Source organism: Pavona decussata, unplaced genomic scaffold, assembly GCF_977016875.1.
Source record: "Pavona decussata unplaced genomic scaffold, jaPavDecu1.1 SCAFFOLD_390, whole genome shotgun sequence".
NCBI lineage: Eukaryota > Metazoa > Cnidaria > Anthozoa > Scleractinia > Agariciidae > Pavona > Pavona decussata.
The window spans coordinates 275,389-292,676 of NW_028145762.1; the positions used below are offsets into that span (position 1 = coordinate 275,389).

Sequence of the window (17,288 nt, forward strand, 5' to 3'; positions counted from 1 at the left end):
CCAAACCAATAAAATATTATCGTGGAGAAAAAGCTGTTTACAAATTCATGGAGGCAATGCTTGCTGAAGTCAAATACTGCAGACAAACTATTAAATACAAATTCAATAAACCATTAGTTATGTCTCCAGAAGATGAAGACAAATTCCAAAAAGCAACATCTTGTCATATTTGTGGTAAAAAATACAAGAAAACAGATAAACGTGTCAGAGATCATTGTCATATTAATGGCGAATTCCGTGGCTCAGCCCATAATCAATGTAACAGGGATTTTACAATAACTGACAAAATCCCTGTAATATTTCATAATTTGAAAGGATATGATAGTCATTTTATAATGCAAGAAATTGGTAAAATTATTGAAAATAATACATATATAGATAAAAAAGGAGAAACCAGACAACACAAAATTAATGTAATCCCAAAAAATATGGAAAAATACATGGCCTTCATGTTGGGTTATAATTTAGTATTTATCGACAGTCTTCAGTTTATGAATCAATCATTGGCTAATCTTGTAAAGAATCTACCAGAAGATGCATACAAATATACCAATGAAGTCTTCAAAGGTGAAAAACTGCAATTAATGAAACAAAAAGGAGTTTATCCGTACGATTATATGAGTAATTTTGATAAATTCAATGATACTCAATTACCAACCAAAGATGAATTTTACAGTCAAATGAATAATACACATATTACTGATGAAGAATACAGTCATGCACAAAATTTTTGGAATACTTTTAATTTGAAAAATATGGGCGAATACCATGATTTATATCTCAAATCTGATGTTTTATTGCAGGCTGATGTATTTGAAAATTTCAGGAAAACACGTTTGGAATATTATAGATTGGATCCATGTCATTATTTTACATCTCCGGGATTATCTTGGGATGCAATGTTGAAAATGACTGAAGTCAATTTGGAACTCATTACGGATATTGATATGTATCAATTTGTTGAAAAGGGCCTTCGTGGAGGAATCAGTTACATAGCCAATAGATACGGTAAAGCCAACAACAAATACATGCAAAATTGGAATCCCAATGAAACAAGTAAATATCTCATGTATTTGGATGCAAACAATCTCTATGGTTGGGCTATGTCACAATATCTTCCAACTGGGAATTTTAAATGGTTGAATAAACAACAAATAAAAAATATTAATTGGAAAACAGTTGACGCAGAAAACAAAACTGGATATTTATTGGAAGTTGATTTGGAATATCCTCATGAATTACATGACCTGCATAATGATTATCCATGTGGCGCTGAACAAATCAAAGTGACACAAGATATGCTGTCAGATTATTGTCAAAGAATTGCAGAAAAATTTGGAATCAAAAGTGGTCAAGTCAGCAAATTGATTCCAACATTAGCAAACAAAACAAAATATGTATTACATTATAGAAACTTACAATTATACCGTGAATTGGGACTCAAATTAAATAAAATTCACCGTGTTCTGTCATTTGACCAATCACCCTGGTTGAAGACATATATTGATTTCAATACTCGTCAAAGAACTAATGCAAAGAATGCTTTTGAGAAAGATTTCTTCAAACAGATGAATAACTCAGTGTTTGGTAAGACTATGGAGAATATCAGAAAACGGGAAGATATCAAATTAGTTACCAATGAGAAACAATTATCGAAACTGACTTCCAAACCAACATTCATCAATAGCAAAATATTTAATGAAAACTTGGTTGCAGTCCACAAAATCAAGGAATCATTGACTCTCAATCGACCAGCATACGTTGGTATGTGTATCCTTGATTTGAGTAAGACTCTCATGTATGACTTTCATTACAACTTTATCAAAAGAAAATATGGTAACAAAGCCAAATTACTATTCACTGATACTGATAGTTTGACATACGAAATTGAAGCCGAAGATGTGTATCAAGATTTTTGGAATAAAAAAGAAATGTTTGATAACTCGGATTATCCATCAAATCATCAATTTTATGACTCCACAAACAAGAAAGTTATTGGAAAATTCAAAGATGAAGCCGCTGGTGTACCCATTACTGAATTTGTGGGATTGAGATCCAAGATGTATTCATACATCAAAGATAACAACAATGGTGGCAAAACAGCCAAACGAATCAAAAAGAATGTAATAAAACAAGAAATCAATCATGCTGATTACAAAGATGTGTTGTTTAATGAAAAACAATTGTACCACCAAATGAAAACAATCAGGAGTAACCATCATGAACTTGGTAGTTACACCATCAACAAAACATCATTGTCATGTTTTGATGATAAACGATATCTACATCCGAATGGTCTTGATTCATATGCTTATGGACATTTTCGTTTGTAAACAAAATTTGTGACAGAACTTGTGCCTCAAACTTTGTGTTTAAAACTTGGTTTTCAATTTTCATTTTTCATCAATTTTCGACTATTTTTTCATCAATTTTTGAATGTTTTGTTGGGTGTATGCCCCATAAAACAAATAACAAGAATGGTACGATGGGTGCCAGACACATGCCAATCCCCATAAAAGATGATTCCATGCAGGTGGATTCATCTGTCTGTCAATCCCTGCATTGCTATGATTATTGCTTCTTTTGCAACTATCACAAAGAATCATCCAATAAAACATCAAATATGCCATATTGTTGTGAAAATCAAAACATTCGAGATATCTCTGGTCAATTGACTTGCGTTTATTGTGGACAAGTTGTTGGTGAAGATTTCAAAACAGAATACATCAATTTTCATGCCAATTTGTTCAAAATATACAAGAAAACAGTGTATAATAGAAAATACCATTTGTCGCATACATTTGATCAAATTATTTTGAAAAACAAAGTTGAAATCAGTTGTTCAACCAATTTCAAAATTCATAAAATATTCGTTGAAATAAACAAAATACTACCACAAATCAATGGCAAACGAAAGAGAATAATCAGTTTGAAATATCTTTTGCATAGAATATTGCAATTGATGAAAATTGATTCTTCCCAAATTGAGTTGACAAAATCCAAAAAAACAATGAAATTATACAATGTTTATTGGGATAAAATTATGAATATTATTGGCCCCAAAATGATGCACATTATTAATCAAACATAAGTGAATATCTGATATTTTTTATCACATTTGTCACCCCATTTATCGACAATCGGCGAATTATCCAAAATGAAATCATCATTTTGAGTAAGCTTGTTTGTCAAATCATCTCTATCAAAATGACCATTTCTCATTATTTCTTTTATTTCATTCAACAAATGACCATAGGTTTGAAAAGCATATTGACATTGATACAACCTTATTTCAATATTTTTATGTTTCATATAAGCTTGAATTACGACAGAAACTGATGATATTGCCAATAATGAAGCTCCACTGGTTGCAATTGATGATGCAATACCACCAGTTGCAAACACAATGGATGAAATATTACCAGCAAACTCCCATTTTTTTAATCTTTTGTATGCACTTTTGTACATCCACATCTTTTTGTGATATGACATTTAAGAAGCTTTCAATTCATCAATTTCTTCTTTTGATAATCGATTTGAAATATGATTGAAATCAATTATTAATCTCCTCTTTTGTTTTGAATTGTTTTGCATATATTATATGGTTATCTTATTTTTGATGCAATAATAGAGACCAGTTATTTGACCCAAAAACATGCATTTTTTCATCCAATTGAATGTTTTTTTCTCATTAATGGTGTACATGTATCCTTTGTCACGATGATATTTGTTGTAAAATTGACCATAAGCATCATGTAATATTCCATGTGATCTGATATATGGTTGCCAACCAAATAATTTATGGAGAATAGCTGTTAACCATCCATCTCCAGGTCCAATTAATCTGATTCCATCATGAATTAACTCTTTGTAAACTTCATCAGGTAAACCTGTGTTGTAATGTTTTTCATGCAAATATGTGAATATTACGATACTTTTTATCTTGCATTCCTGTCTGGGTAATATTGGAAGACTCAATTTACGGTGAAAATCTATCATCGATGTTCGAATGTGTTCTTGCTATTCTGACAATTCTTTCATTATACAATTTGATTACAATATTTTTATTCATCATTATTGTCAGGTAATTGTATCCTAATATATTCAACAAAATACTTCATTGTCCAATCAGATGGATGATTGTTGAAGTAGCAATAATAGTTTTCAAATGACACATCAAAGAAGAATTCCAATTGATCAAATGATGATGATACCAAATCGGATTTGGAATGATGATATCTGTCATTTCTCCTGATATATGTGTTTATCACAATAATCTCTTGCAATGTATTGATTCCTTTAATGTCATCTTTACAAATAATTTTATCCATGTGTAATTTGTTTTTGGTATTGTACCACTTTTTCTTCCTATTCTCATTGCAACTTGGTTGTTCAAATATTCATCAACACCTTGAACCAACTCAGCTTTGAAATTAGTTAACCAAGTATTTATTCTTTTATCAACTGCTGCCATTATTGCATCCATTGGGTCATCTTGAGCAGCATCTTGTTTCAATTTATTTGCAAAGAGTGTGATTGCTGTGTCTATTTTTTCATCCACTTTTGGCATTATTGTTTTTTTTTTATTGATGAATCCAACAACCCTTTGACATTATTATCCAAATGCACCATTGATTGTTGGATTTTGGTTCCAATATATCGTTTGATGATGTCTTCATTGTTGTTTATTAATTGTTGGAGTGAAATTGCATGATTTGAATGAACTCCATCTTTTATCACCAAATGTCTGTTTTCTGTATCCAAATGACCATCATCATTCAGATGTATTGGTTCTCTATATTTGAATCCATCTGGTAAATTTTCATAAGTGACTGTAAATTCAATTTTATTTCCATTTTCATCAAGAATATGGTTTCCATTTTCATCTTCAATGTATGGCATTATTTTAATTATTTAGATAAGTAAAGTTGACAAATGAATTTCAAACGATCCTTCAACTTGACCGATTTGAGGAGTCATTGGGTCTGTTTGTTTGTGAAACATCATTCCAATTATGCTATCCAATTTCATGTTTAATGAAATAACATTGAGTCCAACTTTTACATCCAAACGATGATAAATTTGTCTTCGTGATTTTGTTTGAATAAGTATTCTTGTATGATTCATTCCTTTTGTTGCATAAATAATAATCGTTTTTAAAATGAAGAAATTATATGCTGGTATTTTAAAAATATTTGGACCCAAATAAAAAATTTCATTTCTTAGGTTTCCATAAAATATTGAAATTGTATTTATTGATTTGAAATATTTATTGAAATAATTAGAATGTAATACTTTTAATTCAAAAGTTCCATTAACAGCAGTTCCTGCTCCAATATTATCCAATATTGACATAGAATCAATACTAACAAATTTTGTTGATTTTGGCAAAGCGAATGTATTGCTTCCACTTATTATGTTTCCTATTCTGTGGTATGTGTCAGTGTTGGTTGTTTCACCTTGTTTTTTCCCATTTATCAAAATTTGTGCATTTGCAACTTGTTGATTGCTTTGGAAAACAACGGAGTATAGATTGAAAAAGTTATTTCCATCAGCAGCGATTTGAAAATTATTTGTTGGATTTGTTCTTTGGAAAACACCACTGGCAATAGTTCCAGTGTATTTCGTTTTGAATAAGTTGGTAAAATAACCCAAATTCATTGCTTCAGAATCATATATCGGATTTATTAAACCAGAAATAATCTTATTATTCATATCCAAATTGACTTGCATCTGCATATCTCCATTTTTATATTCAAACATGACATTGTCCAAGCCATCATACACTCCTGGATAAACGCTATCTGACCAATCTTTTACCCCATAAACAACCAGATGACATTGTACTGGAGTCGCTGTAGCTGTTCCATGCATCGTCAAATAGATGTAATTTGGAGTTTGTTTGCTGTTGTTATTGAATTGAACCAATAGCTTCCTATAAGCACTGAAATCACGCTGTACAGCTTTGTGGATGTATGCTTCAGAAGCATCACATGATAATTGAATATTAGTCATTTCTGGTGGGTAGAATTCAAACACAATTGTGTATGTTCCAATAGCAAGAGTATAAATATTGAAACCTATCCTTGATCTGTAATCATTACTTCCACTGTCTTTAATCAATGTGATATCATAAGCTTTTTTATTCTGATGTGGGGATTGATTGAAAGCAGCTATTCCATTCACTGTGATATTATATTCTGAACTGCTTTCATCGGTATCTGTAAGATATTTGAATTCATTTGTTTTATGGCTGCTGACAAGATGACTTTGCTCCAATTTGTCATCAAAATATTTTTTGGTAGTAGCATCATTATCATCAGTTGGTTGAGCCATATCTTTGATTTGTTTATTATTCATATCAAGGTTTCCAGTCATTGCAACACTTCCATCTTTTTTCAAATATACACTCAAATCACTTCCAACAGATGGTATTTTAGCTATTTCTGTATCAACATATGCTTTAGTGGAAGCATCATTGGGATTGGAAGGATTTCCAAGAACGATTATTTTATGACCTCTCATATCTAATTCACCACCAAGAGCATTGGGTGTTAACCTGTTCAGAAAGTTATGATCAACGTAGTGTTTATTAACAGCATCGTTATCATCAGTTGATTGAGCCATATCTTTGATTTTATGATTGTCCATATCGAGGTCACTATTGGAGACTTTTTGTAAATATTTTGTATCACAGAAACCTAAATTAACGACATCATATGTATTTTGTATATTGGCTCCAAGATTAGTAATTTGTTGATTACCCATATCCAGATTTCCAGTCATTTCAACAGTGCCATCTTTTTTCAAATATGTAGATAAATCAGGTGATGGTATTTTTTTAATCTCATCATCGACATATTTTTTATTCGCCGCTTGATCGTTATTATCAGGTTTTAAAACACTAATATCAAAAAATGTTTTCCGTCCAGTAATATGTTGTTCTGTTGATGTAACCATTATTTCGCTTTTAGCTCGTCCACCATGGCCATCAAAGTTTTTCAAATCTGGTATATTAAGATGAATGTTTTCATAAGACTGATGCTCAGTCAATAATCGAACATCATTGGAGCTACCAGCCCCGTCTGGCGTGTCTTGTAGGTAGATACTATTGGTATGAACACTTCCACTGTTGCTGTAAATTACTGCTTTATTAGCTCGCACATCACCAGGAGCATTATCCAACAATTGTATTTGGCTCTTTGTGACAACATCATTGGGATCAGCTCCTTGTTTAACATTAACAAGTTTTTTGTTTTGTATATCATAATTGCCATTTTGGGTCAATTTAAACCCTATTCCTTGAGGCCCAGCGGCTCCTTGAAGAGTAACCGTTCTGAATCCTCCTGTTGTGAAAGAAGACGATGAACTATGTTCGTTGAATATTCCCATTTATATCATTTGGTTATATTGTTCCATAAAAATTTCTGTTAATTCTTTTCATGGGCTTATCAACATATAGAAATGAAAATGGCTCGTTTGTTGCTTTAATGTATTTATCCTTGTCGACTCCCAACTCACGAGATATCAGACTTCTTTCATTGCTGCTAGGAAAGTCATAGACACAGAAATAAGAGCAATTGAGTCGAATATCTTTTGGTGTTTTGTAGAACGATTGGCTCAGATAAATAACAGAGCAGTTTTTGTGTCTGCCACGAATGAAATAATCAATCAATGGTTCCTGGTTTTTTTCACAAATAAAGTCATCAAATATTACTATCTTCTGGGCATCATCATCCTTCAATTCCTCCACTGGAATTATATCATCATTGCTACAAACAAGGACATTATACCCGACACTATTTGATATATCAGTCAATGTTTGAATCATATCCTTGTATTTTTGTTGCTCCAAATTTTTGGCATATAAATGTATTCTATCATAATACAAAAGTGGTTTCATCAGCATATGGTACAATAAATTTGTCTTTCCAGATCCTGAATTACCACATATTAACATCCGAAACGTGTCACTTGGCATGTAACCATACAATCTTTTGAAATTAGTGTTTTTATCATGTCTGTCATAATTTGGGATTTCCATGTATATCAATACATTATATAAGTTGAGAAAAGTTAATATAAGTTAATAATATAATGGATTTACAGAGATTAAAACAATTATCTGAAGCCAAGATTAAGGCTGGAACAATAACCAAACAAGTTAGAGATACATTGAAGGAGTACAAGCATGATAAACAAGATTTACAACAAGGTTTATCAGAAACTTTCAAACCAATTATTAAAGCTCAAGAGGAAACAAAACAAACAATTGATGAAAAACAAGACAAACTGATTGAACAATTGGAGAAAAACCAAAAAGCGTTGACTTCAGGTTTGGAAGACATTGCTATGTTAACTTATCAACCAGAAACAAAACCACAACCACAATTACCAGAAGCAAAGCTACCAAGTGGCTATCAACCAGCAATGTCAAATTTGGATGCTGGTTTTGATGACGATGAGGTAGAAAAATTGATGCAATACGATCTTGCACCTCCGAGTTCTGTTTTCAAAGCTTCTGTGCAAGGGGATATCGATATCAATGATTATGATGCAAATATTGGCAAGATGTTGAAAAAACTTGGAATAAAGAAGGGTCCTTTATCCAAGGGCCAAGGAAAGACCAAGAATAAAGACAAAATTGATAAAATAGATGAAGATATAAAATTATTGCAAAAATACAGAGGGCGCATTAAAATAATCCCAGAAGGAATGAAAACCCTCAAAAAAGGTTATGGTTATACTCAACCAAAGAGAAATGCATACAAAATATCATCTTCTGGGAAATATGGTGGAATGATGATTGATATTCCAAAATTAATGGGACAACTCAGACTTGTGGCAAAAAAGATAAACGCAAAGTTATGGACAAAAAGGTTGATTTCGATACAATCGATTTATTGACCAAGAGATTTAATTCAAAGAAGAAATACAGCGATATTGCCAAAATGGTATTCGATGAATTGAACCAACTCAGTGAGATTCCAATCCATAAATCCAGCACAAAATTCAAGAAATTGGGCTCTGGTGTTGTTTATTTCAATGATGCTAATGATTTGATTGACAGAATGGAATTGCTTGGTGGATCCATTTTGGCTGGCAATAATGGAGTCAAAGAGGAATTTTCACAAATAGCCCATAAATTGAATCAACTTGGCTTAATAAACAACAAACAACTCATTGATTTATTGCAACAATATATAATCAAATAATATATGCAAGAAAGGGCGATACATATTTCATCTGTTAACCGACAAAAAATAGGTCGAAGTCGGCCTGAAGACTTTATTATCAAATTTGATCCACCATTAAAGCTTGACACAACAATGAGACATGAGCTAGGTGTTGATCGAGTTTCAATGACATACTCGTGGCATAATGTCAATGCAGGATACAACAATAATACAATAAAATACAGCCCAGATAATGGTACAAAATGGAAGACAATCACATTTGTTGATGGAATGTATTCATATGATGATCTTGATGATTATATCACTCAATCAATAATTCAAAATGGAGATAAACCATCTTCCAGCAAGGGCATCAATCTATATTTTGTGCTTTCATCATATAGAGTTGTCATTGAGCTGGACAACCAATGGAAGCTTGATATTAGAAACTCTAATTTTGGAGCGCTTATTGGATTTGAACCAAAGTTAATTAACCAAACTGAACATGGGACAAAATTGCCAAATATTACCAATGATATTGACGTTTTGAACATTAATTGTGATATAATAACTGATAGCCTCAGTGATGGACGATTCACAAATACACTGATAATGATACCCACTGACAATTTAACAAGGAGTTATCCCTTTACTTTTGAGCCAAAAAGAGCATTATTCAGCCCAGTTTCCAAGTCAATTATTTCAGAAATGGGGATAACAGTGACTGACGCTTTGGGTCGGCCAATTGACTTGAATGGCATTGACTGGTTCATGAGCTTGATTCTCAGGTCTAGTTTAATATAATATATCAATATATGGTACGACAAAGTGAATTTAAGCCACGTTTTGACCCAGAATTGGGTCGTTATGCGATGAAACATATCCATGGTGAAGGAATTATGGATGTTTTCAGATCAGTTGGATCAAAACTTTTCGGAAAAACAGCAAAAGAATTAGCTAAAAAAGGAGCCAAAACTGCAGCTGAAAAAGCAGTCACTAAAACTGGTGAGTTTGCTGGTAATAAAGCAGGTGATAAAATAATTCAATTATTGAGCAAAAAACAACCTTCCAAAACAAAATCAGTGACAATGAGCCGACCAAAAATGCAGCAGCCACTGACTGATTTTCAAATAGCTGAGAGAGTCAATCAAATGATATCCGGTGGAAAACTCAAAAGAAGGAGAAAATGAAAATAATGTAACATATCTGTATAAATGAAATCATTCAGAAATCCAAAATACATTGAGAGATACGAAGATGTCTTCTTCCAATTGGAGACACCATTGAATACTGGTAATCCAGGAAATAATAGGTCACAAAAGAAAGATGGTTATCGTTTTGTTGTTGACAACACAGGAGAAGTGACCCCATTTGATTGGTATAATGCAAGAATATCAGTTGGTTTTAAAGTCCAAACAATGGCCAATGCAAATTTGGTTGCAAATGATGAAAATAATATTGTCAATGGTTCTTACAGTCTTATACATGATCTGGACATCAGGCTGAATGGTAAACATGTGTATGATTGCAATGATGCAAATCATTGCGTCAATATCAAGAATCTATTGGAATATAGTCCAGGATATGCTCAATCCACTGCAACCAATGAGTTTTTCTATTTGGATACTTCCAGAGAACCACGAACTCAAGAAGCCGCAGTCAGTGCTGGGGCAAAAAAAAGAAAAGCGCTCTTAGGAACATCAGTTGTTGTCAATACAGAAATACCACTGAATCGATACGCATTCTTTGAAGCATTGAGAGATGAGTTATTACCATCAACACGATTGGAATTGAATTCGGAGATTGAATCTGATGACAATCTTATTTGGAGAACCGGAGGTGCAGCATGTCGTGTAATGATTACGAGAATGGAGCTTATTGTGCCACGAATCACTTTCAATTCAGAAGGACAATCACTATACATGAATCAATTTCTAAAGCTTCATAAATGGGTTTATTTGCGTGAAAATGTGGAAAAAAGCAATTCATCAACACAAAGAAGTGGTAATTTTCAGATAACAAGTAGTATTTCAAAGCCAAGACATGTGTTTGTTTTCATTATCAATGATGCAAATATTGGAGCACAAACAGCAAATCCATTTTTGTACAATACATTTAGTGTATCAACAGATCCCAGAACATTGCTAAATTGTCATTTATCTGTGGCTAATGGCAATGAATATCCTGATGTACATTACACTCCAGAGGCTGATTTGACTCGAGTTTACAGAGATGTCCTCAAATATGTGCATGCAAATAATGAATACAGTCAGGGGACTTTGTTGAATATCAATAACTTCAAAACACTATTCCCATTCTTGTATTTCGATTTAACAAAACAAAAAATGGATATCAAAGATGGTACCACAAAGCTGACATTCCACTATGAATTATCTGGCACAACTGCAACTGCATATTCAGTTTATGCATTGACATTATATGAACAAGACGCTGAGCTCATCCAAAAAGATGGCAAAATATTGTTTCGAGAAATGGAATAAATTTTTAATGTAACGTTAGTTATATAAAAGATATGACAACTTATCATTCACACGGAGTAAAACTATCAATTGGGCAAAAAGATAAACTAGCAAAAGCATTAAAAAACAATTCAGCAATAACAATAAGATTATCAAATTCTGAATTAACTGGTCCGGATCAGCTGATGTTAACCATAAGACAAATAAATAGGCTGAAAAAGGCAATGCAAAACAAAACTGGAGCAGATATTAAAATAAGCAAAACACAGATACGAAAAGCTGTACAACAAGGAGGCAGTCTTTGGTCATCATTATTCAAAATTGGCACAAAATTACTACCAATGGCAGCAAAAGCAGTTGGACCATTAGCTACTGGAGCACTTTCTGGGCTTGCAAATGTGGGAGTCAATAAAATATTTGGTAGAGGACAAGTTGGTGGTTTCCTCATTCCTCAAAATAAAATTGATCAATTAATAAAATACAAAGATTGGCTCACTGAAGCACAAGAGAAGCAAATTGTCAATGCAATACATACTGGTGGACAGATTGTAATTAAACCAACTAAGACACAATCAGGAGGTTTTTTGGGTTCTTTACTGGCTTCAATTGGCATTCCAATGGTTTTGAATGCATTAATGGGTAAAGGCTTGCAGGTGGATAAAAGTAGATCCAGAAGATCGGTCCCAGTTTTTGTTCCAAACACAACCAAAAAAGATGGTGGTTTGGTCCTACCAGTTAATTATAGGCCGCCTCCATTTTTCGGTACATGGGATCAATATGGCAAAGGGAAAAAAAAACCAAAAAAGGAAAAGGTCTGTTGTTAGGCAAAAACAGTCCATTCAAGGGGATTCCATTAATCGGAGACATTCTGTGAAATTCATAAATAAACCACTCAGTAACTTTGAACTCATTGATTGGGTCAAAAAACTCAAAATAAAACACTTCAGAGGCATTTACAGCAGAGATAATCTACCACAAAAGATGAAAAAAGATGAAGTTGGTATCATTAACCTGGATCCACAGATTGGACCAGGTACACATTGGGTTGCTTATCGAAACGGAGACAAATATGTAGAATATTTTGATAGTTTTGGGTTAATTATGCCAAAAGAAATTATGCAATTTATGTCAACAAGTGGCAAACGATTGATGTATTCAGGTGATGAAATCCAAGAAAGAGATTCAGTATTGTGTGGCTATTGGTGTTTGTATTATTTATTTGAGAGACAAAAGGGTACAAGTATATTGAAAACAATCCACAATGCACATTTTGACATGAACAATCAAAGTGTCAATCATAATTTTATAATCCAATATTTTAAAAAATTATCTAATTAATTTGTATAATGGTTGATATAAGATATTGTGAAGAATGTGATGAATACACAGAATTTTCAGGAAAATTATGTATATGGTGTACATTGGTAACAGATTCTGAGTCAGAGGATTATGAGACGGATTATCAGTCTGACTCTGATGATAATTAATCTAATATAGTGATATAAAATGGTCAAATCATATTGTGTTAAACAAAAGAAAGAAACTGAATGTATTGAGCCTGCAGGTTACAAGCAAGCCAAAAATGGTCGGCTCATGTTCTTCTGTACATGTGTTGAATGTGGTATAACTAAAACCAAATTTGTTAAAAAACAGGGAAACTGAATAGCCCGTTCGAAGGGGCGGGCATAATGGATACTTTAGCATCAACTGGTACTGATATGTTAATTCAACATGCATTACCATGGTTGGGAAAGAAAGCAGTTGAAATGGGTCGATATTATGGGTCTGAAGCTCTTAGAAACCCCAAATTGCAGAAGAAAGCTATTGATTATGCTATCTCTAAAGCAACTCCTTTTGTTCAAAAGACTGGATCAGAGATGTTTGATAAATTATCAACCAAAGTAAGACCAAAAAGAAGGTACAAAACTGACCGAAAAGAACTTGATGGTGGTAATTTGAATACAATTTTGGAACAACTCGGTACACCAGGTAAGGTTGCATCGAGGTCGATGGATGTTGTTGGAACATTAATTCCATCAACAAAGGAAGTCTTTGATAGATACAAATCTGGAGACATTGCCAAAAGTGCATTCAGCACAGATACTGGCATATTGTCAAGTCAATTTTGGTCTGGCAAGGCTGGGAAAAAGACATTAGAAAAATACAAAGATTATCCATGTGATAGCATGGTAAAAATTGGAAGCAAATATCATAACACACCGAAATGCTCAAGTTATGATGCAATTGGTTGGCATCCACCAAATTGGGGTGAGTATGAAAAAGGAATGAAAGGACGACCCAAAAGTCGTTCCGCTGTCCTAAGCGGTGGTTCAGTTGATATACACAAAATGATTGGTAAATTACCTCGACCAAAAGCTGGTTGGGTATTGCCTGGGTATAAACACACTGGTCCATACAATGATTTGGAAAAACAAGTAAAATATAACCCCAAAACAGGGCAAATATTGGAAATATATGATAAACCAACAGGCAAAACAGATGCAATAGCCATGCAAATGATGTTGATTATTCAGTCTGCAAAGATGACAAAAAATGTAAATTAAAAGCTGACAAAAAGATGGTAAAGTCATTGGATGCGATTCCTTATAAGGATCGTCAATGGGGACATTGGTTGGCAAGAAATGCAATCAATACAAAATCAAAATTGGGACTTGGGGTTCCAAAAAACGTCAAAAGCCGTCGGGTAAAGAGGAAAACTGGCAAGAAGAATTAGCTAATGAGCTGCATAAACCCATAAGGCGTAACTTTACTCGGCGGCGTGTTATTGTAAATAATATTGATGAAATATGGGCTGCTGATCTTGTTGAAATGCAACAATTCAGTAAATGGAATAAAGGTAATAGGTATCTTCTCATGGCTATAGATGTTTTCAGTAAATACGGTTGGATTGTCCCATTAAAAGATAAAAAAGGTGAGACCATAACTACAGCATTTCAAAGCATATTCAAAGAGGGTCGAAAACCAAAGTATCTGTGGACTGATAAAGGCTCAGAGTTCTACAACAAACATTTCAAAGACTTGCTCAATAAACATAACATTACACTGTATTCGACTGAAAATGAAGAAAAATCATCAGTGGTGGAAAGGTGGAACCGGACGATTAAAAATAAAATGTGGAAACGATTCACTGCCCAAGGCAATACAATGTATCTGGATATTTTGCCTGAAATATTGAATCAGTATAATAACACTAAACACAGTTCAATAAAAATGACACCAACAGAAGCATCTAAGAAAAAGAATGAAGGAACTGTTTACTTCAATCTTTATGGCAATTTGAAGCAATTGTCATCCCAAGCAAAATTTAAAGTTGGTGATAAGGTTAGAATATCAAAGTATAAAAGAAAGCTGTTTGATCGAGGTTATACAGAAAACTGGACAGAAGAGGTCTTCATTATCGATAAAATTCAATACACTACACCAATCACTTATAAACTGAAAGATCTAAACGATGAACATATTAAAGGGAGCTTTTATGAACCAGAATTATTGAAAGCTAAACAGGAGATATTCAGAATCGATAAAGTCATCAGGAGAGATTACAAGAAGAAACAAGCTTTGGTAAAGTGGAAAGGATACAATGATGCCTTCAACTCTTGGATCCCAATCAAGGATTTAGTCGATGTGCAAAAATAATAAGCTCATTCTATTAGATACAGTCACGGCCTCACGAATATTCGATAGCGAGTCGTCCAATAAAAAAATCTATTGTTGAGTGCAAGATAAATGATATTCTTACCTCAAAAAGCGTCTACAAACATCAGAACGATGAAAGTGGAGAAATAAATGTCCAATATATCCCAAAACAGGAACCATAAACATCAAAACACAACCTCTTCACAAAATGGCGACAAAATGGCCGACACGTGTATTAACAAACTAGTGTCCAGTCCCCTTTGGGTTATGTCATCGTGTACTTGCATGAAAGCGCATGCGTTTTAATCCAAATCAAGCAATATTACGCAATATACAGAAAAATAGCACCACAAGTGTAAAAATTTCAGAGCTGAGTATAATATATAGGTAATCGGGCCCTAGTTACATTAGTTCACAAACTCTGGTGAAGCTTTAGGGTGGTGTCAGTTGGCCCCTGACTGAAACCTGTTTGACGGCTTGTGCAGATGGTGAATTACTGAGTAGTGTGGGATGTCTTCCAGTGGACGGTACCTCCAGGGTGAGCCCGCTCAGACCCTACTGGTTTACAGCGGGGTGCTCAGAGTTTGTCCCAGGACTCAACCTCGGTCCCAGAGGTAAACTGGGAAGGGACAGCCGCCTTGTCAGCGGCGGGAAAAAGACCTGGCTGGGGCCAGGCAAGTAAACAGCCAACCGAGCACCCCACGTCTAGGGTTTTGTCCATTTTCGTGACAAGTCACACAACGTCACGCGTGACAGTAACGGCATCCAGTCACACAGCAACCATAAATTTTAATTATTTATGATTATTTTTTTCTCCATTACAGGTTAATTATATCCAAATTGGTGTTCAAAAATATTGTATTCATCATTCAAATCAGCGATTGATGAGTTGGTTGGATTTAATCGATGATTGTTAGTGAGTTGGGGTCAGTTGGGTGTCATTTATGAAAGTGAGGATTTAGGTTTTTGAAAACCGAGGAAAAAAATTCAGGTTTTTTGAAAACCGAGGATTTAGGTTTTTAGGTTTTTGAGTTTAGGGTTGAATTCAAAGGCTGAAATAGTATTTTATGTAGTTATTGGGGTGAGATAATGTGTGGTTTATGGGGTTTAGGAAAAATATTGGATTTATAAGGATTTGTATGGGATTTTTTTATCATTTTTTGAAAAGTGAGCTGATACCCTCAAACATCTAACTACTTTGGTGGTTATTCGTACGGCACAAAAGCGTACGAATTGTTTGTATTATTAACACGAATTGTTTGTATTGTAAAAAATATACAGAGCTACTACACATCTAATATGATGTATGTATTAACGACTTTAAAACCAGTCTTTGATTAATTATCTTTCTAGTATAGCTGATTGTTTTTAGATCTTGAAGAGGTAGAACGTTTCTTTTAAAAAATTCGAATTTCGTTTTCCATTTTTGTGCCTTCTAAGGACCTTTCGGGAAAACTCGGGCTCTCTAAAATCATGCGTCCTTCAGCGTGCGGTGCGATTTTTTTTTTTGTCTTTTTTTCCTTTCCGCTCTCTTCTTTCAGGTCTTCTTCCAGGACTTTTAATTCTAGGACTGGTCCTCTGTCATCATGTTTTTTCCCGACTGTTTATTTCATCTTTAGACCCTTTTCATTTGCCTTTCTTGACAACTTATCGCCGTGATCAATATCACTTCATTGCTGTCATTTATTCAAGTATCGTCCTAAAAAAACCGATTTTCTCAGACCATCGCGAAATGCACAGAGCGTATCGGCCCAGTTTTAAAAGGAGGCCAAAGACTAGTTTTCATATGTCGGGAAAATCTCCAGATCAGGGATTTCACTGTTTCTCGACCGTCCCAGTCTTTCCTGACTAATGAAAACTTGAGATCGTAGACATCCAAGATCGTCTGGGATGGTCGCAGACCAATCGCAAAATCAGGAGTGTTTCTATTTTCACGACGTGTCCCAGATTTCTGCGATGGTCGGCGATCATTACC

At 33.8% G+C, this 17,288-nt stretch overlaps 1 protein-coding gene across 1 annotated transcript in view; it reads right to left on the reverse strand.

Annotated features, from left to right (window-relative positions):
- LOC146451359 (uncharacterized) overlaps window positions 1-17,288 on the reverse strand; it is a 132,307-nt gene that overhangs the window by 82,551 nt on the left and 32,468 nt on the right. The gene's annotated exons all lie outside the window — the stretch shown is intronic.